The 25,534-nt window shown below is 44.6% G+C and overlaps 1 protein-coding gene across 1 annotated transcript in view; it reads left to right on the top strand.

Annotated features, from left to right (window-relative positions):
- The first annotated feature begins 10,962 nt into the window (after positions 1-10,962).
- The window catches only part of ACLY (ATP citrate lyase), a 139,662-nt gene continuing 125,090 nt past the window's right edge, over positions 10,963-25,534 (top strand). Inside the window, exon 1 of the mRNA XM_082271448.1 lies at positions 10,963-11,107. The gene's annotated coding sequence lies outside the window, so the exon portion shown is untranslated. The remainder of the gene's footprint in view (positions 11,108-25,534) is intronic.

The raw sequence follows: 25,534 nt of genomic DNA, 5'->3' as shown, positions 1-25,534 counted from the left end.
CAGGCGGACCTGATCGAATGCCACATGCATCCCTATGGGGCAGCAGATGTCAGCGGAGACATCTCTGCTGACAGCCGCTGCTATCCGATCCAATCCTGTCCGTAAAATCCGGACAGATGGAAACCCTATTTTCCATCTGTCTGGAGGTCTGTTCTCACCCGATCTCCCCATAGAGGACAGCAGGGATCTGACAGCTCCATCTCCGCACACAGCACGGAGATGGAGCTGTCATCCGCCTGCTCAGCTGGGATCGGCGGATCAATCCCCGCTGAGCAGAATGGACTCCGTCAGGCGGTGCGCCCATGTGAAAGAGGCCGAAGTGTGGGGATATCTTTCCCACACCCACCCTATCCAAAACTAGCAGAAAATGATTTGTCTGGAGATGTGCTTTATCAGGCATTGCCTGAAACTGCAGAAAAATAGGAACAGTAACAGTTTTTTTTTCATGCATAGGTTACTATAGTGCAATTGGCTTGTAGCCTGCAGGGGCAGACAGGACCTTTGTGCGCCCCATCTGACTCAATCAGAAGTGCTGCTTTTTATATATAACTATTGCTTATGTAATCCTCCGTCAGACTTTCAGACAAGTGTACCAAGGGCTTAGGGTGCCAAAAATGCATTACACAAGTCTGCAAGAAATGCTGTGCTATGTATTTCAACAATAAGCTGATTATGTCATGCTAGCATAGTGGCATGTTGCTGATCACCTAAAGTACCTTGACATCATCCTGAACTAACCATACAAAATGCAATAGAATTGTCCAATCTACTAAATTTAAGATGAATAGTACAAAAGTAAAACTAATCTGAAACCAAATGTAAAAAAAAAAAAAAAAAAATCGGTTAATTTGCCCCCTTAACCACTTAAGCCCCGGAAGATTTTACCCCTTTCCTGACCAGGGGGTATTTTGCGATTCGGCACTGCGTGACTTTAACGGACAATTGCGCGGTCGTGCGACGCTGTACCTAAACAAATTTGGCGTCCTTTTTTTCCCACAAACAGAGCTTTCTTTTGGCGATATTTGATCACCTGTGCGATTTTTTGATCACGCGCTATAAACAACAAAAGAGCGTCAATTTTGCAAAAATAGCAATATTTTTCCCTTTTTTTTATATGAAATTCCCCCCAAAAAAAATGTAAAAATCAAAATTTTTTAACATTTTCGGCCAATTTGTTTTATGCTACCTATGTTTGGTAAAAAAAAAAAATCGCAAAAAGCGTATTTTGATTGGTTTGCGCAAAAGTTATTGCGTTTACTAACTAAGGGAAAGATTTTTGTAATTTTTGTTGTTTTTTTTTTTAACGCGTAATGGCGGCGATCTGCGATTTTTTTTTTTGCGGTACTGCGACATTGCGGCGGACAGATCGGACCCTTGACTGACATTTTTGACACTTTTGGGGTTACCAGTGACATTTCTACAGTAATCAGTGCTATATATATGCACTGTTACTGTAAAAATACACTGGTAGTGAAGGGGTTAACTTTATTTGAGAGGGAGGGGCTGTGTGTGTCCCTAGGGGCGTGATTCTAACTGTGATTGGCTGTGGCTTCAGCTGTATGCAGAGTGATCAACGGATCTACATAGTAGATCCATATGATCATCTCTCATACAGAGGGGAGAATGACAGGCAGCTTGTTTACACAAGCTGCCTGACTTTCTCCCTCTCCCTCGCCGATCGCAGAGTGGCCGGCGGACATCGGGTCCGCCGGTCACACGCGCGGGGGGGGTCCGTGACCACGCGGGAGCGCGCCTCCGGCGGCACGCGCTCGCTCCCTAGACCCTCACAAGCTAGTGACGTAGCCCTACGTCACTTTGCCTGTGAGGGGCTTACCGCCGCCGTAGATAGTCGTGCGGCGGTCGGCAAGTGGTTAATGACCAGGCCATTTTTTTGCGATTCGGCACTGCGTTACATTAACAGAAAATGCGTGGTCATGCTGTACCCAAATAAAATTGACTCCTTATTTTCCCACAAATAGAACTTTCTTTTGGTGGTATTTGATCACCTGTGCGGTTTTTATTTTTTGCGCTATAAACAAAAAAAGAGCGACAATTCTGAAAAAAAAAAAATATTTTTCACATTCTGCTATATAACATTCCCCCCAAAAAATGTAAAAATCAAACTTTTTCGTCATTTTAGGCCAATTTGTATTCTGCTACATATATTTGGTTAAAAAAAAATTGCAATAAGCGTATTTTGATTGGTTTGCGCAAAAGTTATTGCGTCTACAAGCTAGGTGAAATACAGTATTTATGTCATTTTTATTATTTTTTTTTTTTAGTAGTAATGGCAGCGATCTGCGATTTTTAGCGGGACTGCGACATTACGGCGGACAGATCGGACCCCTAACTGACATTTTTGACACTTTTGGGGGGGGGGGGGGAACCAGTAACATTACTACAGTAATCAGTGCTAAAAATATGCAGTATTACTGTAATAATGACACTGGCAGGGAAGGGGTTAACACAGTGGGTGATCAAGGGGTTAAATGTAAGCCTGGGGGAGTGATTACTCTGTGGGGGGATGGACTTTTGAAATGACCATAGAGACCTGTGTTCCTATATAGAAGGATCACAGGCGCTCTGTGATCATACCAGAGAGAAAAACGGTGTTTACAACAGCTGCCCGTCCTTCTCTCTCAGCGGGGAGCGATTGCAGGTAGCCGGCAGCAATCGCGGACGCTGGCCCCGTGAATTGGCATCCCCGCTGCCGAGTGGGGGCGGGAGCGCACCGCACTCACCCCTAGCACCAGGCGTGCGCCCGACTGATGCACAGGAGGGGCTGCCTGCCGCAGTAAAAATGCAGCGTGCGGTCTGGAACTGGGTAATCAGCAGAGTATTCGCAAAGGAAAATAAATTGGAAGAGCAAGACTACGTATGCTTGGATACGAAAGAATACACTACAATACAATACATCACTTCCCAAGTTGTATGAGAATTTTCGTAAGTTTTGAAATCTCTTTATTTTTTATTTGAGACTAGTATTCCAAAAATAAAAACAGATGATCATTGTCCAATATTATCCTCCTCATGTGTACAAGGCTTTAGACTGCTGTGCTGTGGTTTGGCCACTCCGCGGATGTATCTGCAGTTTTTGCATGCTTTACTTACGATTTTAGCAGCAGTCCCATAGACTTTCTATTGGGTTGCATATTTTTGGCACATTTTCTGGAAGCGCACCAAGTGTCATGTATACCGCATCTTTAGTATGCTTTCGGAGAACGCACCAAAACCATGCAACCTAACAGTAGGTATATGAGGTTAAGCGCGTAAAAATTGCCGACACACCCGCACTGCGACCTAACCGCAGCACATTATGAAGCTGGTCTTTACATCAGGGACTGCAAATGGCTGTTTCAGCACGGTTATTATGCATGAATGGTCCCCTGTTTTTGTTTAGGAAATTTACTCTGGAAAAACCATGTAACCATCACATCAGTGATGTGCATGTAGAATGGAAGTGGATGCAAAGAGGCTGCAGGAGATCTGCAGTATTGAGATGCAACAAAAGGATTAAAACATTAGAAAATGTGTCGTTTATTGAGTACAAGAGGCAATTAGTTATTATACACAGTGCTTTAGCAAAAGTCATTAGGTTAGAGTTCACATATACTTTAAGCTTACTACACATTTATTCATTATAGGTACTTATATAGCGCCGTCAATTTATGCAGCGCTTTACATGTATATTACACATTCACATCACTCCCTACCCTGAAGGGGCTTACAATCTAAGGTCCCTAACTCACATTCATACAGTACATACATAGTAGGGCCAATTTTATACAGGAGCCAATTAACCTACCAGCATGTCTTTGGAGTGTGGGAGGAAACCTGAGTACCTGGAGGAAACCCACAAAGGCACAGGAAGAACAAGCAAACTCCCTGGAGGCAGTGCCATCATTGGGATTCAAACTGACAACCCCGATGCTGGTGCTGTTAGGCAGAGGTGCTAACCACTTAGCCACTGTGCTGCCCAACACATATTACAATCCGACTATATAATCTATAATAGATTTGCAAACAACTATGTAAGACCTGCCTGATTGGGTAGAACTGTGTGGATAAACCTGTATGGATACTTTTCCACAGGTTCTCTTATTGTTATGGTAAATCTAAAGCCCCGTACACACGTACCGATGGTCGGCTTACAAATGTTCCTCTTTTCTCCCCGGGATGTCGGTGTCTGCTGAAAAGTGCAAAGACAGCACAAGGACAGCACAAGAATTTTGTCCGCCGACTGCAGAAGTGATGTCATGTAATGGTTAACTTTCCCTGTGTTTTCTATTTTCTGAGCATGCCCAGTCTTGCAAATCTGCGGTCTGTCGGCCGAATTGTGTACTGACAGGCGAACAATCGTCCGTTCTGGTGTCGGCATACAAATATTTTCATGTTTGCACGAAAGACTTTTGTCCGCGGATTGTGCGCAGACATCTGTCGGAGGCACCATACTAACACGCGTACAATCGGCAGATCCTTCGTCCACCGACGTTTGTATGCCGACGATCGGTACGTGTGTACGGGCCTTAAGGCCTCATGCACAACAGGGGCCATACAGCATGCAGAACCTTTGTAATTACTCTCCTGGACCTACAGATGCCAGCTGAGATGAATTAGACGATTGAACTGTACGCTGTTGTGTTCCAGGGTTGTAGGCTTTAGGGCTCTTTCACACAGGTGGACCGTGCAGATCCGCCTGTCCGTTATTTTGGCGGATCTGAACGGTCCCCCCATGTATCCCTATGGAGCGTCGGATGTCACCGTAGACATGTCCGCTGACATCCAATCCGATCCAATCCGTCAAATCTGGACGGATGGAAACCCTATTTTTCATCCGTCCAGCGGATTGGATGAGAACAGACAGACGGTCCGTTGCCATCCGATTCCCCCATAGAGATGTATAGGGAACTGACAACTGTGTCTCCGCACACAGCACGGAGACACAGCTGTCCTCCTCCTGCTCAGCGGGGGATCAGCGGATCGATCCCCCACTGAGAAAAACGGAGTCCATCCGACGGACGGACAGTGTGAAAGGGGCCTTAAAGGCACAGAATCTGTTCCCAGAGCATACATCTATGAGCATGCTTTACACAATCCCTGGCACACAATAGCGTACAACCTACTCATCTAATTCATATGAATAGGAGACTGGAGGAGTCCTGACAAATACTCTTATTCTGGGTATGTGTAAGACTGGAAAAACCTACCCGGCTCATGATCATTTCCCTGTTACTAACATTGGCAACAATTTCCAAATGACCAGTCAGCTGGCAACTATAGGTATGAAGGAACAGGGGGCACTCCTCCTGGCTATGCACATTGAGTGGTCAAAGCTTGAGCAGCCAATTGCCATCCTTGAGTGCCCGAATGCCATGCCTGGGCTCTGCTATCTGGAGAAAGAAAATGGAAAATTTGTATCAACTACTTACTATAGATTAACTTTCCTGACACCAATCCATGGCAGCATAATGTGGTAGTATCAAATACATACCGTAATTTCCTTTTCTTGGCACCAGTCCATAGTAGCATATTACCCTATGTATTCTGCCATGCTGGTACCAGGAAAGTAGATTGCTGAGCTCTGGTAGATTTCATATTTTGGAACTTTGAGGCTGGGTTCACACTGATCTGGTGTACCGCATCTCAGGTCATATGTACAGGAAGCGCATTGAATTCCTGTACAAATGACATGCGAATCCAAACATTATGTATGATTCAGTCTGCACTGGATCCGCACCAAAAAGGTGCAGGACCATTTTTTTGTCCGCACTGGAATCAGATCGCATTGATCCGATCTGACTCTACAATTTGCACTGCATTCTGAGAACAGATTTGGGAATGACCTTCATATTGACACCTCCAGCGATTTGCAGAGCACAGTGTGAACTGCCTGCGATTCTGTTGCGGTCGCTGAGGTTCCCGCACCGCATGAGTATGAACCCAACCTGAGGCTGACTCAGACCCTGGAATCACAATTCTCCGCCTCTTCACTGATTCTAGGGGCTCATCGTTGGTAGAGTTCACTCCACCCAAGCAGAAGACGGGAGCGGCTGCTCAATACGCTATCCAAAACAAACAATACAAGTTTCAATCACCATGGTAATGACAGTTAGCAATATGGGTGGGGAAAGGTTGTCCTTTAGAAAATGCCCATTTGGCCAATAGACCCTAAAATGCCTGTGGCTACCTTACTTGTATTGCTTGTCTAACTGGCTGACCGAGCCCTCGGAAATGTCTTCTGTGAGAATTTCTCACTCTGTGTTAACCACGCAGTTATATGGCGGCTGGTCGGCAGGTTTCCGCAAATTTCCGTACCTGTGCAGCGGTCTGTGGGAGCGATCCTGGGGGCACCCACTCGCCAGTGGGGAGGTAGATCTACGGGGGCCGCCGGGCACCCACGATCGCTCACCGTGAAGAGAGAACGGCAGTTTGCTGTTCTAAACACAGCAGACCGTTGTTCTCTCTGGAATCAATGCAGAGCTCCTGTGTTCCTCCTATTTAGGATCACAGGTCTCTGTATTGATTACATTACCCCCCCCCCACAGTTAGAAAACACCCCCTAGGTTCACACTTACCTGTTGATTGTTAACCCCTTCCCTGCCTGTGTCATTATTACAGTAAGGCCCCTTTCACACAAGCTGGATTCAGATCCACCTGTCAGTTTTTTTTGGCGGATCTGAACGGATGCCCCGTGCATCTCTATGGGTCATCGGATGTCAGCGGAGGCATGTCAGCTGACATCCGATCTGTCAAATCTGGATGGATGGAAACCCTATTTTCCATCCGTCTGCTGGATCGGATCGGATGAGAATGGACAGATGGTCCGTTCTCATCCGATTCCCCCCAGAGAAGAATGGGGACCTGACAGCTCTGTCTCTGCACACAGCACGGAGACAGAGCTGTCACCCGCCTGCTCAGCAGGGGATAGACGGCTCGATCCCCCGCTGAGAAAAACTGAGTCCCCCGACGGACTACCGCGTGTGAAAGGGGCTTTAAAGTGCATATTTAGCACTGATTTTTAGTCACTGGTTTCAAAAATATCAGTTAGGGGTCCAATGTGTCCGCTGCAATGTCGCAGTCCCGCTAAAAATTGCAGATCTCTGCCATTACTAGTAAAATAAATTACCTAAATCTTTCCCCTAGTTTGTAGACGTGATAACTTTTGCACAAACCAATCAAAATTCGTTTATTGGAATTTTTTTTACCAAAAATATGTAGCAGAATACAAATTGGCCAAAAAACGATGAAAAATTTTGATTTTTAAATTTATTTTATTGGGAATGTTAAATAGCAGAAAGTGAAAAATATTGTTTTTTTTTTTTTTTTTTCAGAATTGTCGCTCTTTTTGTTTATAGTGCAAAAAAAAAAAAAATCACAGGTGATCAAATACCACCAAAAGAAAGCTCTATTTGTGGGGAAAAAAGGACGTCAATTTTATTTAGGTACAGGGTCGCATGACTTCGCAATTGTCTGTTAAAATAACGCAGTGCCGAATCGCAAAAAATGGCCTGGTCATAAAGGGGGCAAATCCTTCCAGTCCAGAAGTGGTTAAGGGGAAACTATAATTGTAAATGAGGCAGGTCACAGACTAAGAGATACAAAATTGGAATATAAATGTAATAATTTATTATACATACAGTTATTGATACAAATATATGCATTTTTTGTATACATGTTTGCATCATATTTGTAACTGATGTCTACATTTGTATCAATAACTGTATGTATAATAAATTATTACATTTATATTCCAATTTTGTATCTCTTAGTTCGTGACCTGCCTCATTTAACCACTGCAGCTCCGGAAGGTTTTACCCCCATTTATGACCAGGCCATTTTTTGCGATTTGGCACTGCGTTATTTTAAAAAAAAATTGCGCGGTCGTGCGACGCTGTACCCAAATACAATGGATGTCCTTTTTTCCAACAAATAGAGCTTTCTTTAGGTGGTATTTGTTCACCTCTGCGGTTTTAAAGTGGAGTTCCACCCTATTTTTATACTTACCTCCATCTTCTCGCTCCGGGTCACCTGAAAAAGAAATGGATAATCGCATTTTTTTTTTTTTTTTTACTTACCTCGTAGCGAAGAAAATATACTTACCTTACTTCCTTCTTCCTCGGCCGCGGCCCGTCGTCACTTCCTGGCTCTGCAATGATTCCTGGGAGCTGAACGTCATCGCTCCCAGGAATCATTGCGCCTGCACCGGCCCCGACGTCAGTTCCGGTGCGCGCGCGTCATCCTCTTCTAAACAGCTTCTGGGCATGCCCAGAAGCTGTGGAGGGATGACGCGCGCGACCCGGAAGTGACGGCGGGGCCGGCGCAGGGCATCGTGGGACCGAAGAAGGCGGAAGAGGACGCCGAAGAGGATCTCGCTGGCTTCAAGCTGCCCACATCTGAGATGGCAGCGCTGGACAAGACGTTCTCAAGGTAAGTATTTGTCCTAACAGGTAAGTGCAACCCCAGGACAGATCAGAGGCTAGCCATTGTGGAATGCACTAGCCCTGACTGTCCCGGGGGTATTTAAAAAAAAAAAAAAATTCCAGGGTGGAACTCCGCTTTAATATATTAATATATAAACAACAAAAAAAGTGACAATTTAAAAAAAAAAAAAAAAAAAAAAAAAAAAACACCGTCGTTTTTACATTCTGCTATTAAACATTCCCAATAAAAAAATTAAAAAAATCATTTTTTTTATCATTTTAAGCCAATTTGTATTCTGCTACATATTTTTGGTAAAAAAAAAAAAAATCCCAAAAAGCGTATTTTAACCGGTTGCCGACCGCCGCACGACTATATACTGCGGCGGTCAGCCCCGGCCAGGCAGAGTGACGTATCGGTACGTCACTCGCCTGTCACTGACTTGCGAGCCTATCGCGGGCGGGTGCGCGCCCGCCGAGGCTCGTTCACAGGCAAGTCAGTGCGTGTGACCGGCGGACTCGATGTCCGCCAGTCACACTGCGATCGCTCCTGTGAAGGGAGAAAGACAGAGCGGCTTGTGTAAACAAGCTGCCTGTCAGTTCTCCCTGTGTAAAAGTAAAGATCTGACCGTTCTACTATGTAGAACGGTTGATCTTTGCTTTTACACCAATAGGAATGTCCCTACACAGTAGAAAGCACGCCCCTAGGACACACTTAACCCCTCCCTGTCCAATAAAGTTAACCCCTTCCCTGCCAGTGTCATTTTTGCAGTAACAGTGCATATGTATAGCACTGATTACTGCAGTAATGTCACTGGTAACCCCAAAAGTGTCAAAAATGTCAGTCAAGGGTCCGATCTGTCCGCCGCAATGTCGCAGTACCGAAAAAAAAATCGCAGATCGCCGCCATTACGCGTTAAAAAAAAAAACACCAAAAATGACAAAAATCTTTCTCTTTGTTAGTAAACGCGATAACTTTTGCGCAAACCAATCAAAATACGCTTTTTGCGATTTTTTTTACCAAACATAGGTAGCATAAAACAAATTGGCCGAAAAATGTTAAAAAATTTTGATTTTTACTTTTTTTTTTGGGGAATTTCATATAAAAAAATGTGAAAAATATTGTTATTTTTGCAAAATTTACGCTCTTTTTTTGTTTATAGCGCGTGATCAAAAAATCGCACAGGTGATCAAATACCACCAAAAGAAAGCTCTGTTTGTGGGAAAAAAAGGACGTCAAATTCGTTTAGGTACAGCGTCGCACGACCGCGCAATTGTCCGTTAAAGTCACGCAGTAAAAAATCGCAAAAAAACCCCTGGTCCTTTAGCAGCCAAATCCTCCGGGGCTTAAGTGGTTAATTGGTTTGCGCAAAAGTTATAGCGTTTACAAACTACGGGATAGATTTTTGGATCCTATATTAGTAATGGCAGCGATCAGTGATTTTTAGCGGCACTGCGACATTGCGGCGGACAGATCGGACCCCTAACTGACATTTTTGACACTTTTTGGGGACCAGTGACATTAAAGCGGTTGTAAACCCAATAAAAAAAAAAAAACCTGCAAGACAAAGGCATAATGAGCTAGTATGCATCGCATACTAGCCCATTATGTATAACTTACCTTAAAACGAAGCCCCGACACGGACCCCCGGACATCGCTGCGGGCGCTGCCATGATCCCTCGTCGTCTCTTCCGGGTTCGGCGGCTCCGGCGCGCTGATTGGCCGGAAGAGACGGCTCCGGCGCGATGATTGGCCGGAGCCGCGATGACGTCACTCCCGCGCAACTTAATTGAAGGTCCCCCCCGGACCTTCAGAGCGCATGCGCCGCTCGCGCGAGCGGCTGCATGCACTGTAAATATCTCCTAAACCGGCACATTATTTGTACCTACAGGTAAGCCTTATTATAGGCTTACCTGTAGGTAAAAGTGTCAAAAAGCGGGATACAACCGCTTTAACCAGCTCTGGATTTGCCCCAACAAACGACACAAGGCGCACGCAAGAAACCACACAAGGTGCATAACACACAGAAAGGAAGTAGTGTGCCCCCAATATAAGCAGGCCCCGGTCTCTGGAAGGATGAAGGCCTCTGTGTCTGGTGTATTTGGAGCTTTTATAAAATATTGTTCCCCTGAATGACATGAATAACTTTCATGGTGACATAAGATGTTGAGCAATGAAAGAACACACCAGGTTCTGTGTCACCTCCTCTGGGGAGAGGTATTTCTCCTCACAGAAGGTAGCAGAGGCTCCTGGATAACATAAAACCCCCCTATCTATCCTCCTATGTGGAGTCTTCCAGTATATAGAAGTCTATAAGCGTCAGCCATGGGAAAGCTTTGGACGTATTCGTATCTCTCTCGGACGCCTTCCTCTCACATCACCTCTCTGAGAATCCTGTGTATCTCACTCACACCGCTCCTCCCCGCCAAACTACATTTCCCACACGGCTCTAGGGCTAGGGGGTGACGTGTCTGGGGTGGGCGTGGACGAGACGCGGCGGTGCTGCCTGGTTGGATACAGTTTGGCAGGCGGAACACGTGGTGGAGATTGAGCCAATGGGAAGCCGCGAAGGTGATGTACCCATGTCAGCAGATGGTGAGGAGAGGCAGCTGTAGGAAGAGGGCGATCACAGGCACCAACAAAAGGGGAAGCTGCTGCCAGGTACACCGACACTGGACGCCGGAGCTGGGTGAGTGCAGAACTGAGTGCATCCCTTCTAGGGCGGGCGATCATCACCTGGGTGGCTGAGTCAGAAACAGTAAGAGGGGAAAATACAGAAGTTGGTGAGAGTGTGCAGTGATGTCTGGGGGTGGAAATGGGGCAATTCACAAATCATTGGGCTGTGTCATGATGAGGAGCAGTGATCCGATTACAGCCACGTATGTGTATATAGAGAGACATAGAATACTCCTATCATAGCCCTGATCTACTGCTACCCTACATGTACACATCAGTGGGATGGACACATCAGTGGGATGGACACACATGTACACATCAGTGGGATGGACACGCATGTACACATCAGTGGGATGGACACGCATGTACACATCAGTGGGATGGACACGCATGTACACATCAGTGGGATGGACACGCATGTACACATCAGTGGGATGGACACGCATGTACACATCAGTGGGATGGACACGCATGTACACATCAGTGGGATGGACACGCATGTACACATCAGTGGGATGGACACGCATGTACACATCAGTGGGATGGACACGCATGTACACATCAGTGGGATGGACACGCATGTACACATCAGTGGGATGTACACATCAGTGGGATGGACACACACATGTACACATCAGTGGGATGGACACGCATGTACACATCAGTGGGATGGACACGCATGTACACATCAGTGGGATGTACACATCAGTGGGATGGACACATCAGTGGGATGGACACGCATGTACACATCAGTGGGATGGACACACATGTACACATCAGTGGGATGTACACATCAGTGGGATGGACACGCATGTACACATCAGTGGGATGGACACACATGTACACATCAGTGGGATGTACACATCAGTGGGATGGACACATCAGTGGGATGGACACGCATGTACACATCAGTGGGATGGACACGCATGTACACATCAGTGGGATGGACACACACATGTACACATCAGTGGGATGGACACACATATGTACACATCAGTGGGATGTACACATAAGTGGGATGGACACACATGTACACATAAGTGGGATGCACACACATGTACACATCAGTGGGATGTACACATCAGTGGGATGGACATACATGTACACATCAGTGGGATGTACGCATCAGTAGGATGGACACGCATGTACGCATCGGTAGGATGGAAACGCATGTACACATCAGTAGGATGGACACACGTGTACGCACCGGTATGATGGACACACGTGTACACATCACTGTGTTGTACAGATCAGTATGATGGGGACACACACGTACGCATCAGTGTGATGACATGTACAGATCAGTATGATTGGTACACATGTTCAGATCACTGTGATGACATGTACATATCAGTATGACTGCCACATGTATACCCAGGTCACTTTGCATCTATATGTACTGCTGCCTCCTCCTCGAGCCAGGTCCTCCTGCATTGGGTCCATCTGATATTTACTAAAAGTGCTCTTGTGTCTATCTTTTATTCATCCCTGGTGAAAGTGATGGGCACAGGGGCAGCTTCAGGAAATATGAGATGCAAGAAAATCTGCATATGAGTCTTTAGTAAAACTTTCATGAAGTTCTCCGTTGAAGCCAGCTTTAGAAATCCTGGTTTATTATTTAATGCAAGTATCAATAGAATCCCCAACAATATATACACCGCATTTGCCTATATTGTACATTGAATTTTTTTGGAGTGTGGGAGAAAACCTACATGAACACAGAACATGCAGATAGCGTCCTGGTTTAGATGATAATCCGGGGCCCCGGTGCCGCAAGGCAGAGGTTCCAACCACTAAACTCATCATTTAAAAGGTAAAAGAGAAGTCTAGCCAAAGCTTTTTTGGCATGCTTCTCTTGTGATGGATGGAAGATTCCCCCCTTTGCCGGGCATTCTATTCTAACAGCCGGTACAGTCACCGATCAACAAGTTTTCCAGCATGACAGAGATCAGTCCAACAATCCACTTCTGTTGAGCTAAAGCAGCCACACACTGATTGTAAATTGTGATCAGCCTATGTGAAGCTTTAGGGTCCTTTCACGCAGGTGTGCCCGGCGCACTCCGCTTTGCTCAGCGGGGGATCGATCTGCTGATTCCCACTGAGCAGGCGGATGACAGATCTGTCTCGGTTCACTGTGCAGAGACGGACCTGTCATAGCTCCTTTCTCCTCTATGGGGAGATCAGATGAAAACAGACCGCCTGTCCGCTTTTATCTGATCCCATTCGTCAGAGGGATGGAAAATAGGGTTACCATCCGTCTGGATTTTACAGACCGGTTTGGATCAGATAGCAGTGGGTGTCAGCGGACCCCATAGGGGTGAATGGAGCATTCGATCAGGTCCGCCTTAAAAACTGTCAGGCGGACCTGATTGGAAAGCCAGTGTGAAAGGTGCCTAAGACTCGAAATAGGAAGCATCCTGAGAAAGCGTGCGCTTTGAGTCATTCATTGTGATGGGTTAATCATTAACTTTTAATGGTTCATTGTAAACCTGTAATACCAGCAGCCTCCTCCTGTATTCATGTTCCACCATCACCATCTCGGAGCACTCAGGGCAGACTAATGCCTAGTACACTCATACAATTGTACGGAAAAAATCTCTTTCAAATTGATCGCACAATAATCTGATCGTTAGTACACAGCCAATCATGACATTTCGTCCAGCAAAATCCAAAGGGACAAACAAACTTTTGTCGTACGATATCCTAGCGAACGACAATCGTTTGATCAGTACAGTATGCGTCCGCTAAAAATCGATAGAAAAAGAGCGCGCATGATCAGAAACACGAAAATAACCCTGAAAAAGTCTGGCTGCCATTGTTTTTGTTTTGCACTATCTGATACGTAGCCAGGGAGCTTTTCCAGAATCGTACATTTAGTGCGCATTGCTGAATTCAATACTAGTATCCTGCAACAAAGTGCGAAAGATAAGTCAGCCGATTATCTGATCGTGTGTACGAGGCATAAAGGTAGATGGGGACCCTCTGCTTGTGTTATTGCAGAGCAAGTGGAAGCTGATCAGGTAATGGGTTTATCTACTTTCAGATATGTCTAACTTACTGTATTTTCTGGTGTATAAGACTACTTTTGAACCTCAAAAAAATCCCCCAAAAATGGGGGGTCGTCTTGTACGCCGAGTATATCTCCAAGGTAAATGGGCAGGCGGAGCCTGCAGTTGTGGGAGGGGAGGGGCCGACATATTTAACGTCGGGCCGCCCTCCTCAGTGGGCTGACGTTTTTGGGTACCCCTCCCTCCACTCCCCTTTTTTCAACAATTCCATCTTGGCGGGCCCTCTTTATTTACAGGCCTGCCCAAACCACGGTTTCGGCACGCTTCAACCGTAACTCATTAAATGGTATAATTCACTCTGTTGATTCCCTGACCACAACCTAAGTATAAGTATTACCGGTAGATGTTATCTCCAAGGTACCCTAAGGCTGCATTCACACTTGACCGTAGCGTTTTACCGCGTTTTTTACCGCAATTTTTACCACGATTTTCAGGCGTTTTTTGAGGCAGGCATTGACATCTATCAAAAACGCTGGTAATCAGCCCAAAAAGAAACTCATGTACTTTTTTCAGCTACAGGCGTTTTGCAAAACGCTCAGATGTGAACAGGGGCCATTTAAATGAATGGGGTTTTACTTGTTGGGCGTTTTGGAACGTTCTTTTTTGGAGCTGAAAAACACTAAAAAACGCCCAGGTGTGAATGGAGCCTAAGTATTACCGGTAGATGTAATCTCTCAAGACGCTGGCTGTGCGGGAATCCTGTACCGGAATACCGTATGTACCGTAGCTTCAGCTACATACAGTATACCGCGCTGAGCCAATCAGGGAGAGCGATGTATTCTATTATTGAATGCAAAGCCTGCTCGGATTGGCGGAGTAACATCAGCCCGCCTCTCTGACTCTGCCAATCCGAGCAGGCTTTGTATTCAATAATAGAATACATCGCTCACTGTGATTGGCTCAGCGCGGTATACTGTATGTAGCCGAAGCTACGGTACATACGGTATACCGGTACAGGATTCCCGCACAGCCAGCGTCTGGAGATTACATCTACTGGTAATACTTAGGGTACCTTGGAGATATTATGAGAGATTACATGTATTACAGTACTAGGGTACCTTGGAGATCTATGAGAAATCTGATGTTTTTCAAAGGTGTTGCCTTGCTTCGGAAGGGGGGTAGTCTTATACGGCAAATATAGCCCAAAACCTATGTTTTAACTTGAAAATTAGGGGGGTCGTCTTATACGCCGGAAAATACGGTATATAAAATATGTTTTTGAGATCTTCCAGTAGGTGTTCCCTTTTTATTGTGCAGCTAGAGTAGAACGTGTTCCAGTTTCTTTTTGTTTTTTGTTAACGATAAAGCTTGTCTGCCATTCTCTGTCACTTCTTTTTGCTATGGTCTATTGATTTTAAAGGAATTCTTAAATGTGATGGATGTAAGTGCTGCCCTTCTCCTTCCTGAGACACCGGGGGAATTCAAATCCAGTGTCCTATAACTCCATCAGCTGCCGCACTGAAAGTGATGGTGCTTGCTGTCCGTTCACGTACCTGTCAGACGGCTACATGAATCTGGCGGCGCCTGCACTGATCTCAATGCACACCTTTCCTCCGCAACCATTGAGTTCATCACACGTGCAGGTGCGTGGCCAAGTTAGTTTTGTACTAATGGGAACTAAAGGACAACGTCCCCATCAGGACCACCGGACTTGTGCAGGACAGCGGGCAGATCCATAGCTACTTATCTATCCAATAGCAGCTTTCGAATCCACCTACTGCATTGTCAATCCAAAGTAGGGGGGACTATATGGGGAACTAGTCTCTCAGTTATGCCTCGTACACACTCAACGATTATCAGCCGACCGATCGTCCGACTTTTGTCCAGTGTTGTTGTGTTGGTTGAAATGTGCCTAGACTGCACACTAATTTTCTCGGCCAACAAAAATCTACTTCAGAAGTGATGTCATGTGCTGGTTTACTTTCCGTGTGTTTTTTCTTCTCTGAGTATGCCCAGTCTTGCTCATCAGATTTTTGTCTGCCGAAATCTGTACTGACTGATGGAAAATCGGCCGTTGTGGTGACGGCCAACAAAAATTTTATAGCCTGCACACCAGATTTTTTTCGGCCGATCGGACGTTGGCCGAAAATTCACGGCCAACTATCAACGCGTGTGTACGGGGCATTACCCATCAGGCTCTGCCCACCTAATGACAAGAAATTCCCAAATGTTGGCATTACCATATTTGGGTAATGCCATCACCTGTATCCCTAGCACCTTTGTTTAAATGTAGCTTTCAGCCGAAGGGGATCCCTTGGTCGACAGCTGAATGGGGCTGTGCTGGGTCCCATTTATGACAGCTTCCCAGCACAGAAATGTCCACTCTAAGTACTGGAGTACCTCTGTTTTTTGGTATCAAATTTGGTATCGGTTACTGTCGGTTTCCTAATCTGCAAACTGGTAGTAATTTGTTTTTAAGAATTTGTCATTGCCATATCAACAAGTTCGTAAAGTGGCGGTAATGGAACTACCTGAGTTTGGCACATGTGTAAGTAATGTTGCCAAAACGGAAATGGTTGCCCGGATTAGGTGTAGTAGTTCTAAAAAAAACCACCAGCAGAAAAGGGACATCAATGCTTTATTGCATTCCCCTGACTGGCTGCAAGGCTACAATAGTTTGGGTTCCTGACCTAGAACATGCATCCAGATTAGGAAAGTCAGAATAAAGTCTGGAGTTGTGATTTTTGTATTTTTCCTAGGTCCGTGATTTAAAGCGGAGCTCCAGCCCTCCCCCCCCACCCCCTCCCCCCCCAAAAAAAAATTAAAAGTCAGCAGCTACAAATAAAAAAATCAAGGGAATCCTGGACAGGTAAGTTCTAATATTTAAAAGTCAGCAGCTACAGTATTTGTAGCTGCTGACTTTTTCAATTTTTTCCTGGGGGGAGGAACTCCTCTTTAAAGTAAGCAGACAGCTAGCATTTTTCAGAAAGAGGTCCGCTTTGGAAGTGTTATTTTTTTGGCATTTTACTGAAATGATGTATCTGTGGAAAGGACCAGACAGGTGATTGCTGCCTACAGAGAAAATTTTGTATGCCAGAAAGCAGTACAAGTCTGAATTTAGCTTGACTATCTAAATGTTTAAAGAGTAAAGCCTCGTACACACGCAACGAATTTCCGCCGACCGGTCGTCCATCTTTTGTCCAGAGTGGTGTCTGTTGGTTGGAATGTGCTCTAGACTGCCCACAAATTTTCCCGCACGACAGAATTCTATTTCAGAAGTGATGTCATGTGTTGGATTGCTTTCTTTGTGTTCTTTCATCTCTGAGCATGCCCAGTCTTGCTCATCAGATTTTTCCCTGTCGAAATCTGTACTAATGAGATGAAAATCAGACGTGTTTTGACGGTCGACAAAAATTTTATAGCCTGCACACCAGGATTTTTTCGGCCGAAAAGTCGGAGTCGGTTGTCGGAAGCACCATACTAACAAGCCGAAAATCGGCAGATCGGTCGTCGGACGAAATTTCCCGGCCGAATTTCTACTCGTGTGTACGAGGCTTTAAGTAAAGTCTTCCGTGTTTTTTTTTTTTTTTTTTCTTCCCTGCAAAGTAAATGCATAATAATTTACTAATGCATTGTATACTAGCACATTATGTGACACTTACCTGCAAACGAAGCCCATTTTGTCCCCGCTTGCAGCCGCATGCATCTTTGCCTGTCTCCTGCGGACTCCAGCTGTATTACTGGACGGAATCGCGTGACGTCAATTTCTTGAGAGCACATGAGCCGATGACGTCATTGGCTGCATGCAATGTAAATATCCCTGAAACTAAGAAAGTTTAGGAGAGATTTACAGTACCTATAGGTAAGCCTTATTAAAGGCTTACCTATAGGTACAAGTTAAAAAAGGTAGGTTTACAACCATTTTAAGGAAACCTTTCTCTCTACTTTCTTTTTTAACATAAAGGAACCCTTGAGATAATGTTCTAGGCTCAGGGAACCCATGCTAATAATTACTAGATCTACATTTCCTGATACATTTGTGTGATGGTCAGTGGAAAGATTACCCCTTACAGATAGCTAAAAATCAATGTTCTCAGTTGCTATTCCTCTAAGAGGCAGAAGTTGTTGCTTAAAGCGGAGTTCCGGCCTCAAATACCTTTTTTTTAGCTAAAAATACCCCTATAATACTAATCCATCGCCCTTTACAGAACCACTATCCTCATACTTACAAGGTGTACAGTATTGTATTTTAGTCAAAATCTTACTTTTAAAAACGCTGTCTGGGCGCGGCCATCTTAGACATGGGCATCTGAAGCCGCAGTGTAATCTGCTGTGTCCTTCCTGATTCCAGGGAGTGTTCTGGGAGTTCTTCCTGATTCCAGCCTCCTGGGAGTGATGACAAACAGCTCCCAGGATGGAATGCAAAGGCGGAAGTGATGTCGGTGGCCGCGGCCACAGAGGGGGGGAGAAGGAGGAAGTACAATAAAAAATGCCCTGAAAAAAGTAAGCGACCCCCGAAAAAAAAATTGAAAATACCCAATTGTTGATCAGCATAGCGAGCACTCCAGGAATCACTAAAGTTGCAAAATCGGCCGGAACTCCACTTTAAGGCCAGCTATACACAGTTTGAATCTGCTGAACCAGCCGATTCAACTGTTAATAGGCAGGCTGAATGTACCAAGTTGAACGATCAATCAACTTGGGTACAACCAACCTGCCAGATTATCTTGCATTTATCGCTAGCGGTTGCTATAGTCGCTAGTAATAATCAATGTCTTCTCCCAGTGGGGACGGCTTCCCTTGCCCTCCCCCACCACCCTGCCAGGAGAAGACAATGGGCCTGCAGGAGGGATTCCCACATCAACACAGTCTATGACATGTAAACTCCTCTCTGTGTTTTCGGAATTTTAATGGCCAATAATGGCAAAATGCTTGACGCACCTGAGCACATCTGCCTAAAGATGTTTTGGCTTTAGGAATGTTTTTATTGCTGTTTTTCTCCTGCCATTGTGAATGAGGCCTAAGAGTGCCTTCCAGAGGCTCTGTGACTTTACCCTGTATGGGCCAGGTGACCATGTCACTTTTGGATATACACTATATTACCAAACGTATAGGTATGCCTGACATAAAGACATGGATTAGAAAGTTTGGGGTGGAGGAACTTGACTGGCCTGCACAGAGTCCTGACCTTAAACCGATAGAACACCTTTGGGATGAATTAGAGTGGAGACTTCGAGCCAAGCCTTCTCTCCAACATCAGTAGCTGCCATCACAAATACACTTCTGGAAGAATGGTCAAACCATTTCATAGACGCACTCCTAAACCTTGTGGACAGCCTTCCCAGAAGAGTTGAAGCTGTTATAGCTGCAAAGGGTGGGCCAACTCAATATTGAACCCTACGGACTAAGACTGCCATTAAAATTCATGTGTGTGTAAAGGCAGGCGTCCCAATACTTTTGTTAATCTAGTGTACATGACACTTTGAAAGCTGCATTGTTTTGGTTATTGACTATAACTGACCTAAATGTCATTTTACTGGCCCAACACATTTTTAATCTCTTAGATACCTAGTTACGTGATATACGGTATACAGGCCAGGCATGAGGAGCAATTTATCTCATCATCATTGACATTTCAGTGACATTAGACATTATTAGACATCAGAAGGTGTGCCAGGAGTTGGCACATATTTTGCAGCCTAGTCATCTCTGTATATCATTGTCCCAGATATAATCTAGGCTGAATATGTAAAATCATTCTTTTACAACCATATCTAATAAAAAGAACTCCAAGATTGAACTGATTATATTTAAAGTCCTTCCCAAAACCTCTCTGTAGTTTTGAAGGGACAAAAACAATTCCTATTGTAGGGTCCACATGGCTTTAACAATGTTTGAGATGAGGGTGAATTTAAATATGCAGCTTTCCAGTGTGGCTTTCCATATTTCTCTACATGTCACTGCAGCCTAGCTTGAGTTGAGTCCTACAGAAATTGATGAAACCTCTGCATCAGTGTTAATTTCGTCGGCTGAAAAATGTTTTCGTCTACTAAATTAACACAATTTTAGTCAACTAAAATACGACTAAAACTAAAACAATTCAGATGACTAAAATACGACTAAAACTAAAATGGCATTTTAGTCAAAAAACTATAACTAAATCTAAATTTGCTGCCAAAATTAACACTGGTGCATGCTCAAAGCTTAATACCATAAATAATAACCTATTCGATTTTTCACTCCAGGACCAGCAGTAGTATATAATGAGTTTGGAAATTGTAGAGAAATGCTTAAATAATGCATTACAAATTAAAATTGAACTACACCCATTCGATTATAAATGACTAAAATGAGTTTTAGTAGACTAAAATGTACTGGACGTTTTAGTAGACTAAAATGTACTGGACGTTTTAGTAGGCTAAAATGTACTGGACGTTTTAGTAGACTAAAATGTACTGGACGTTTTAGTAGACTAAAATGTACTGGACGTTTTAGTAGACTAAAATGTACTGGACGTTTTAGTAGGCTAAAATGTACTGGACGTTTTAGTAGACTAAAATGTACTGGACGTTTTAGTAGGCTAAAATGTACTGGACGTTTTAGTAGGCTAAAATGTACTGGACGTTTTATTAGACTAAAATGTACTGGACGTGTTAGTAGACTAAAATGTACTGGACGTTTTTAGTAGAGTAAAATGTACTGGACGTTTTTAGTAGAGTAAAATGTACTGGACGTTTTTAGTAGAGTAAAATGTACTGGACGTTTTTAGTAGAGTAAAATGTACTGGACGTTTTTAGTAGAGTAAAATGTACTGGACGTTTTTAGTAGACTAAAATGTACTGGACGTTTTTAGTAGACTAAAATGTACTGGACGTTTTTAGTAGACTAAAATGTACTGGACGTTTTTAGTCGACTAAATACGACTAAAACACTTGCAGAAGACTAAAATGGGACTAAAACTAAAATGCCATTTTAGTCCTAAGACTAAAACTAAATTGAAATTTGCTGCCAAAATTAACATTGCTCTGCATCCTTTGTATCATTCTGACACTATACAATCAACTATAGAATTGCCATCAACTATGTAGTCCGAGGGCCTTACTCATTTAAATCTAACTGAATGGATTGTATAGGTATAGAGTATATAGTTTTAAAAAACTCAAAATTTAGATTGAATAGTGTATGGCCAGCATTCAGTAGGGTTTGCTTTCCCTATCCCCAGAGACAAGTAGTAATTTATATCACGGTTCAACAAACCCCAGGCATCAGGTCACATTGGCGACTAGAATTAGCGGCCTGGCGCCTGGACTACACTGTGGCAGGTGTCCTCTCCCCATGCCAGACGTCCCAAGTCTCCCGTGAGGTGGGGGAGTCTCCCGCATGCGGGCTGTGGCTCCCTGACGCTCGCATGCCATGCAATATCCTGGCTCCGGGCTGTCAGACTGGAGCCGATGCTTCCTGCATAGTTAAGGATCCATCCTGTCACAGGCGGATTCATATCAAATGCACTCCGCCTGTGAGAGGAGAGATGTGGAAGGCATCGACTCTACTTGCTTCCTCCAGCGCCGCTCCTCACACGCCGTTGATGTCTCTCAGAGGAGCCAGCGTTTCCCGCCAGCAGTACCAGCCAGCATTACCTGCCAGCAGTATGTCACATGTGCTAGGGGTGCAACTAGCCCCCAGCACATAACTGTAAATATCCTGGCATGTGCAGTGTTTCTGACTCCTACCACCATGACCACTTCAAATCACTGACGTGGTCATGGTGGTTAGAGTGTTCCCTTAATATCTCTCAGAAGAAGTAAACCTCTGTATACTGATTCCATTTCATTTGATCATCCTCTAGTTGTGTTAAATTCTTGGGGACAGGGGGGCACGGAGTGCCACCTGTCTGAAATGAGTTTGCCACCTCCCTGAAATTAGTTTGGCAATTTGGGATGTCTGCCATGCAGCCCATGCCGCACTGGCTGGCTCTTGAGGCCGAGGTTTTGCAGCCTGCTAGAGCAAGATGCTTACATTGGGGAACTGGCGCCCTCTTGTGGTGGCCGGGGATGCAACAAGTAGTCACTGAAGGCGCTGAAGGTTTCCCCTGCCTGCTCTCACTGCCGCCTATCTCTTTCCAAAGAGAAGAGGCTGAAGGTGTTGCAGGCTTGATCTGGCACCCTGTCCTTACTGGAGAGTGGACAGGGAGTGTGAGGCAGCTGGTTGGAAGGCCCCTTTTCACACGGGCTGTCTGATCAGGTCCTCTTGTCAGGTTTTTCAGATGGACCTGATCGGACCCTTCAGTCTCCTCTATGGAGTGGCAGATGTCCGCTAACGACCGCCGCCATGCGATTCTGACCACCAAAAACAGATGGATGGTGGTGCTATTTTCCATCCGTCTGGCGGATCGAATCCGATGGAAATGGACATCCACTTGCCCCATAGAGGAGAGCGAGACTGTGTTAGTGTTTGCTGTGCATAGCGTAGCGGACAGGACCTGTCATACGCCTTCTCAGCTGGGATTAGCGGAGAAATCCCCGCTAAGCAAGCGGATTCCGCTTAGCGGAAGTGTCGTTATGAAAGGGGCCTAAGGAGGCATGAGTTACTGGATCTCCTATCGCCCCCACCTTGCTGCGCTGTCCTTCCCTAGTGAGCCACTGCCCATCACACCATCAAGCCAAATACACATGGGCCGAATGCCGGGCAACATCAGCCGGTTCAATAAATACTAGCCGCCATTCGGCCCGTGTGTATGGCAGGCGGTCCGACAAAAGCCGGCCATTTGGGATGCGCAAAAAAAAAAATGGCTCCTAGATTCCAAGCAAATTTGTCAAGCCCTGGTTTTATATATTGTATCTAAACTCCAAATGAATATTGTAATATATTGCAGAATACTAGTACTCGGTGTGGTAGCTGCATTCGTTTTTTTTTTTTTCCAAGCTTCGTTTGCTTCACCCTCCTGGTAATCCTGCAAATAACACGTCACGTACCTAGGAATCTCACCTCCACTTTATCCATGGAGGGAGCCATGGTTGTCGCCCGAGGTTGCCCTCTTGATTTTGACTCAGCAAAGTTCACACGGATGCGGTGCAATTTGAATTAGTTTTGTAGCGCGATTTGAAGGATCAAAACAAGTGCAACTTCATCCTCCTTCCTCTAGAATTCCAATGCGTTTGCAATGCGATTTGGGTGCACTGTGATTTTAAGTAATGTCTCTCGCTCTCCCTCTTTCCAAAATGCACTGGAATTGCATTCTGTTTGAACACCTATGCCTTTCCAAGCAGTTTCCATTCGGCTTTGGGGGGTTCAAAAGCGCACCAATTACGGACAGGATCCTTTTTCAAATCGTATTGCGTTCAGACTGTATATATGTGGAAACACGTTAATTCACTTGTCATGTGAATCAATGCATTCTGGAACGCATCCAAAATCACATCAGTGTGAACCAGGGCTTAAGCATACAGTATCTGTCTCTTTATATTAATAACTTGGTGGAAAGGGCAATTGGTAGTTTACTGAAGGTAGCAAGGAAGGAAGATATTTATCATCAAAATAATATTAATAGGAAGAATATATAAATATATATCTCTGCTGAGAGAGAAGGCTGGCCAGCTATTGTAAACACAGCCGACCGTTCTCTCTGGAATGATCACAGAGTGCCTGTGATCCTTCTATATAGGATCATAGGTTCTGTGTGATCATTTCAAAAGCCCAACCCCCATACAGTTAGAAACACGCCCCTAGGCTTTCATTTAACCCCTGATCACCCACTGTGTTAATGCCATTGGCAGGGAAGGGGTTATTACAGTAACAGTGCATATTTTTAGCACTGATTACTGTAGTAATGTCACTGGTCCCTCCCCAAAAGTGTAAAAATGTCAGGGGTCCGATCTGTCTGCCGCAATGTCGCAAAAAATTGCAGCTCACCGCCATTACTAGTAAACAAAAATGACATAAATGTTTCCCCTAGTCTGTAGACGCGATAACTTTTGTGCAAACCAATCAAAATACACGTATTGCGATTTTTTTTTTTTTTTTTTTTTTTTTTTTTTACCAAAAATATGTAGCAGAAAATAAATTGGCCTAAAATTATGAAAAAATTTGATTTTTTACATTTTTTTGGGGAATTTTATATAGCAGAATGTGAAAAAAAAATAATATATATATTTATTATTATTATTATTATTTTTTTTTCAGAATTGTCGCCCTTTTTTATTTTTTTGTTTTATAGCACAAAAAATAAAAATCACAGAGGTGATCAAAAGAAAGCTCTATGTGGGGAAAAAAAAAGGATATCAATTTTTATTTTGGTACAGCGTTGCATGACTGCGCAATTGTCCATTAAAGTAACGCAGTGCCGAATCGCAAAAAATGGCCTGGTCATTAAGGGGGGAAATCCTTCTGGTCCAGAACTAGTTAATGAGACTATAGTTGAATAAAAAAAAAAAAAGATTTATTATTATTAATAATTTTGCTTTTTTAATATAATACAAGCAAATTATATCCTTGTTGGTCTGACATCTGGGGGAGTCCAAATGTATCGGGCTTTAAAAAAATAATAAAAAGTTAAAAATCGGTTATTTATTTTGGGCTCACAAAGTTCTTGGATGTGCGTTTGTCTTGCAAAGTGAGATGCATACGTTGACAGGCTACAAGTAACCCTTTCTTGACCTGTATGTACCTGTCAGACTTGTCTCCGTGTCATTGTTCCGCCTGGATTATACCTTGTCTCTGTTTCTTACCTAGAAGTCATAGTGGCGGGTTTGGCAGTTAAAGTGAAGGGTGGGGGCTGGTGTTTGTTTTTTTGCTGGAGTGTGGTAATGGCCGCGGCTATTTACCTTTTGCAGGATCTGTTCAATCGCCCTTCATTTAGAATACTCTTAGGTGTGGCTGCAGACTTGTAGCTGTCCTGCCAGGATCGATGCGTAAAAAGCACTTGCCAATTTTTGAACTCACTGGACCCCCCCCCCCCCCCCCCACACACATTTTATCCATTAACAGGGGACATGCACATGTTTTTAGTAGTTCCCTCCCTTGGAAATAAGAAGATTTTTCCAGAACGACAATTGGGGAATCATTTTGACATTGGAGAGCTCTTGCAGCAAAATAAGAGCTCCAGCATCGCACAGCCAAAGTCATGCTGTGTGCGCCCATAGACACACACAGAGCTAGTAAGTCCCACCCTGCTCCCTCCTCACATTCTAGCTCATTATGAAATACTTACCTTAGAAAGAAGCCCCGACACGGACCCCCGGACACCGCTGTGGGAGCGGACATGATCCCTCGGCGTCTCTTCTGGGTTTGGCGGCTCCAGCGCTGTGATCGGCCGGAGCCGCGATGACGTCACTCCCCGCGCATGCGCGCGGGAGTCATTTTCCGGCACTTTCCGTCAAGGAACACTGAAGGTCCCCCCCGGACCATCAGAGCGCATGCGCCGCTCGCGTCAGCGG

This window comes from Pelophylax lessonae (assembly GCF_965119305.1).
Source record: "Pelophylax lessonae genome assembly, chromosome: 11".
NCBI lineage: Eukaryota > Metazoa > Chordata > Amphibia > Anura > Ranidae > Pelophylax > Pelophylax lessonae.
Note: the sequence above shows the minus strand (reverse complement) of the source record. Positions and strands in the feature narration are given on the sequence as shown.